A 6,189-nucleotide genomic window follows, 5' to 3' on the forward strand; every position below is an offset into this window, starting at 1 on the left:
AACACTCACAATTATTATGTAAATATTGCAAAATTTAAAGTGTTGCAATTACCATATTATAGTATTACTATGAGAGTGAGGGATAGCTCAAGTGGTTAGAGCTTCCCTCCCGATTTTCAGAAGATCCTGAGATTGATTCTCACCCCCATCCTTGTGGCTCTCTAAACAACAAAAAAATAGTATACTCATACTATTTTGTGTGCCTACCATGGTACAAATAACTAATTAAGGCTCAACTCTGTGATATATAAGTGTTCAACCTCAAGACTTGAAGGTCAGATAGAGAATTAAATATAATAACTAGCTAGAAACAATTTAGGGTAGAAATTGTCTATCTTTTCACCTGAATTCCATAAAGTAATTCACTAATTTGCCATCATATGATTGGCAAGGTGAGGATGAAAAATAAATTTTGAGATTAAACAATTTGACTCTATCCTTGCATTATGGTAGATTGGTGCGGCAAATATATACGTAGTATAAATATACCATCGATTAGCGAGTCTTTTTTCTAGCAAATTGTTAAAGTTTAATGATTCTCATCTCTGCCCTTTGTGGCTCTCTAAACACCAAAAAAACTGTTAAAATTTAATACTCCGTACTATAGGAAAAGAAATTTATACTAGGTTATTTAACAAGTGTTTTTTTATTCGTTTCATTAATAAAAAAAACTGAAACTTATATATTCCAAATTTCCTCAAGCAAAGAATACCATGTTGCAATTGTCAACCGACAGTATTCAATTAATTCGAATTTTCAATTTTGTTACTAATTCTCACCTAAACAAGATTGAGAAAGAAAATTTGAATTTGTGCACTGATGATTAACGTTAATGTATAATCATATAGATTTCTTATTCCCTACGCTGATTTATAATTTCTTGATTTTAGAATTGATGTTATGCTTCAGTTTTTATACTTTCTGTATTGTACAACTATTGTTATATTTATTTTCTCCATGTATAAAATCGAGATTTATAAACATTGTATACATAGTACTACCTAGGATGCAAATGACCGAATAGGTGTACAAAATTAAATGTAGTTAGATGACTCAATAGAAAGGGTGAAGACATCAAGGCATAGTATATGACATGTGGTATAAATATATGCAACAAAATTCATAGTAATGACGTGAACTTCAAGTGTAAAGTGAGATGAAATAAAAATAAAAAATAAAAAATAAATAAATAAATAAATAAATAAATAAAAAAAAATCAGTTTTAGTCAAACACAATTCTTTAGTTCACATCAGTTTTATGGATTCATGATACTTGTTAGTCTGTATGTACGTTTTGCACATGCGTTAGCAATGTACGTCGTATGGTTTGATAGCAAAAAGATTTGCCAAATTTTGCAAGATCTCCATCATATGTATGCATAATTCCGAGAAGCATATCCCATACACATTATTCGATTTGGTCACAAGTACCTAACAAACATATGGAATATTGAGGCATAAAAACAATAACATGACGCAGGGTAATAAACAACAAATGCAACAGAAAACATCAAGATTCTGATTGAATCATATAAAAATCATATAACCAACCAACTATATTAATAAATTAACAAATTGGGGGAGAAAAAAATACATCAAAAATTGGTGTAATAATCTATGAGTAATGTCTAAACACTATATACAAAGTACGTACTAACTACTATTACTAGAAGATTATAACAGATTTTGTGACCCAATTCGTCAAATAGTTTTGTGTAATTAAAAAATTAAACTAGTGATTAATAATAGATTTAGTACAAAGGAACAGGGAAACGTGGCGGCTTAGGAGGTTTGTTAGGAGTTGGAATTGGAGCTTGCTTCTCTGGACGAGGTGGTTCACATGGGCATGGTAACGCTATGAACTTTGCTATGTTGTCACCTGGCATTATCACCGGTAAGCTTTCGTTTTGTTGTTGTTTCTGTATTTTCAACAAAATGAATCAATCAACATACATACAAACAATGTAATTATAGCTATTAATATAAGAAACTAAAAGTATTTGTAACCATGAATACGTTCTATTTCCCGGTCAAAATAAGATTAACATATCATATTATTAAAGCTAATATTTAAGTAAACGTTACTATTAAAAAGCATCTCAACACATATCTACTATGTATTTACAAAACATATAGGAAGGTAAAACTGTAAATTTGACAAGCTTTTGGAAAAAAACTAACTCTACAGGGATACATTATATGTACCATTACGCATGTATAATGTACCATTAAACTATAAGTTGTCTTAATAATACTTTTTGTGTACTATTTTATATGTAGTGGTACATTTTATCATATTATAAGTTGAATATATATATATATATATATATATATATATATATATATATATATATATATATATATATATATAACACCTTTAAATTACTTCTCTCTTAAAAAAATCCATTAACCTTTTGAAACTACTAGGCATATGTGATAAAGAAAAAGACAAAAAACTGAAAGAAAAATGTTCCAATCATTTATTGGGCAATAATTTATCCAAGTCAATATTTACTGCGTCTATCTTTCAATTACTAAAATTGCTCCCTGTAAAAAAATAAATAAATTGCTCTAATAGCAGTAAAAATTGCCCGATTCTTCACTCTACTAGTGTTGGTTGTGTGTGGAAACAGAATACTATTAAGACTTTTCCAGAAACATTCTCTATAACAAATCAGAATTGGATTAATTATTTTAGCCATCAATAATAACTAATGCTATTCCCTTTCACTCAACTACAAATGGGACAATAGATTGAAATTTTAGTGAAAATGAAGCCTAAAAAGAAAGAAACGTGAGTATCTTCTTCATCAATTTTTGAAGACGTAATTTAAGGAGAAAAAAAAAAAAAAGTATTTGATAAAGCCAGCTATCACTGAGTGTGTCAACTCTTGTGGGGTCACTTTACTATTCTCTGGTGCCATTCATATTCATCGATTTATTTATTTTATATCACCACTAACGATAATTATTTAAAACGTAATAGAAAATTAAATCATTTTTAACGACTAAAAATAGCATGAGTCTCAAACAAAAGTTACTTTTGCCACATTTCATTTTAACTTGGTAATACAAGAATCAAGATAAATATGGACTAGTTTATATTTTTAAATACTTGGTATAGCTACATAATAAATTAGTAAATAAAATAAATAAATTATCAAGAAATTAAAAAGATTGGATGCCCACAGCACACCCCTAATCCTAGAGAAAATGGAGCACGGAATAATGCAAAGTATAAAGCATAATGATTTGCAATTAAATTATTTATACCAAATAGTATTATTTTTGCGAAATGTTTGACACTATTGGTGAGGTTTATTTATAGCGTGAGGCCTGAATCCCACAATAAAAGAATGGAGAAATGGTAAGAAAGCAAAAACTTACGAAGAAATTAGGGTTATTGGGTTTAGCAGTGTCGTGATTAGCAGCCTCGAGATCAAGATCATCAACATAAGATTGACGAAGAGATCGAAACTTATCCCAATGATAACAGCAGGAGAAAATAGCACTTAAACTAAAGATGACGAGCAATAACAAAGCAGTGCCGAGAGGAAAACCAAGGGACGGTCGAGATGCGTCGGAGTGGTGCTGGTGATGAACCACTGCAGGGCTGTACACTGGACTGTGCTGCATCGTACTAGTATAATTTCTCTCCGAGAACTTTCTCTCATATATATGTAGGCTACACAAATAATTAATATTTGTAGAGAGAGAAATCAACTTATGAAGAGAGAGAGAGAGAGAGAGAGAAGAGAGAGAGAGAAGAGAGAGAGCGAGAGAGAGAGAGAGAGACTTTGAGAAAAATGGACTAATGCTATGCTTGTTTGATGGAGCAGAGGAGCCGAGAGAGGGTTCTAATTTAAAGAAGAGAATTTCTGAGCAAGGCTACGTGTAAAGGTTAATTTGCTACTACTTGTCCCTGCTTCAGTACGGAAGTGGGTCCTTTTTTAGGTACGAGTACTGTTCCTTTTTTTTTTTTTTTTAATTACTTTCTGATTGGTAGACTACTTTTACTTTTATTACAGTTGGTAATTCACAAATTCCATATGTGCTTATTGTAGATGGTTACTTCGCTACTGTTATAGGGGTACTCATCTCGGTAAGTATTACAAAGATTGCTTCAACAATATTATATAGGTTCGGAAAAGCTCGAAAAATATTACAGGGGTTACTCAGTCATTGTTATAGGGGAAACTCGATCAACAATACAGAGGTTACTCGGTCAATTTAAGAATTAAGTTGTTCTTTCATGAACGGTCATATATGGCTAACCGCACAAAAAATTGGACTACTGACTATGAATTTTTGAACTTCGATTATCAATCATCTTTATTCCAAAATCAAACCCTACCACACACCCTCAACATACCCCTACCGATATCCCTATTGCGCACCAAACTGGTTAGCAGGGTTTGTTGGGGGCCACGACCAAGCTAAGGGCACTCTGCAACAACTACCTCACAGAGCACCCTGCACCAGCAACTTGCAAGGTAAGCGCCCTAGGCAGACCTTATTGAGCACAATGCCATGCCCAACCCATCATTAGCTCCTAACCCATTACCCTAGGTAGGCCCCAAATCTCCTAACAGCTCTACCCCCAATTCGTGGCCAAACCCATCACACCAACTAGACCACCATCGTTTTCACCTCCCATGCAAACATGATCCAAGCATGGACTCTTCAAACCTAACCCAAAGTATGGTCTAACCATGTCACTGTGCTCCCCAATTTCCAAAAATCACAAACAAGCTCTTTTCAACCCTAATTGGAATGCTTCAATGCGTGTTAAATATGGTGCTTTAATTGAAACAAGGACATAAACATTGGAACCTAGGCCTATGGGGTGAATATTGTCAATTGCATGTGATTATTTTGACATAAATTGAATGTTAATGGTGATCCAAAATGACATAAAACACATTTAGTTTGTGATAGCAGTTCGCCAGTAGATGGTGTGGATTATGTCTTTTTTTTTTTTACATAAAGATTTGAATAAGGTCGTTGTGTATATATATGCATTAACACCTAGGGTTTGTAGACATGCGATTTATAGGGTATGCTTGTAGGCTTCGCAAGGCAGACTATGGCCTAAGTCAAGGCTTGGTATCAACATTTTGCTAACTATTTTTTGTAGATGAGGTTTGTCATTGCAAATAGCGACAATTCTTTGTTTATTTTCCGACATGGGAATGAAATGGCATACTTCTTTGGATCGAATACGTGAGAACATCATTGCGTACAGGTTTCCAATGACTGACTGGCTTTTATATTTATTTTTTTTCCAGGGATTGTTGTTTCTCATACACCATCATATTTATTTTTATCTTATTAGAAATATGCACAAGAGATAAAAGAGTGCGCAGGTATGGGAAATTGTTGTGTAACACCCTTGAAATTTCCTGTGTTTTGAAATACCTGTTTTGTCCCAATACGAAATAGAAAATAACTAATACATTATCGTCATCGTTATAATGGCTAAGATATTTATCAAAGACAAATAATGGGAGATATTTTCAAAACCTTTCAAACTAAGAGCAAATTTCAATAACCAAACCAACAGAAGTATATTTAAAGCAAAGTCAAACGAAGTCAAATCTACAATTTGGAATCGTTGCAGGCCCTTTAAAACTAAAAGTATTTAAAACCAACATGTTAGTGTCACTAGTCAATAATAATAATATACCAACAATAATTATCATGCACATAATCAAATAGAACTAGAACAAGATCCGCTCTTCGCTCAATCCCCTAACATGAATATGTTGCAACACCTAAAAAGGTTCTCTTTATTCTGTCTCCATTACTCGCCATAAGAAATGGGTCGTCGTAGGGACAGGATAAAGACAAGGCCAAACACACACAAAACACAACAATCAGTAGTGCTAAGTACATAAGCTTAAACAAAACACACTAACATGCATACGACCTAGCATTATTCAACTTACCATTAGCTCTGAGTTCAACACACAACCAATAACACAAATCATGAGACACTTTAATCAATTAATTAATTTGATTACGCATCGAATGGGTTTCCCTCCCCAAACCTACCCCATTAAAGGGGTGCTAACACAGGAGCTAATCGTGCTAGTATAAAATAAACTAGTCGAAGATGGAAAAATTCCTGCGCATAATAAAAAAGAAAGTACATCGTCCTGTACACCCAGTAGAAGTTATGATAAAATA

General features: G+C 32.9%; 1 pseudogene; it reads right to left on the reverse strand.

Moving 5' to 3' along the window:
- Positions 1–1,751: 1,751 nt before the first annotated feature.
- On the reverse strand, positions 1,752–3,636 carry LOC145583420 (uncharacterized protein At5g65660 pseudogene; annotated as a pseudogene).
- Positions 3,637–6,189: the final 2,553 nt, after the last annotated feature.

The sequence above is a fragment of the Chenopodium album genome, chromosome 15 (genome assembly GCF_948465745.1).
Source record: "Chenopodium album chromosome 15, dcCheAlbu1.1, whole genome shotgun sequence".
Lineage (NCBI taxonomy): Eukaryota > Viridiplantae > Streptophyta > Magnoliopsida > Caryophyllales > Amaranthaceae > Chenopodium > Chenopodium album.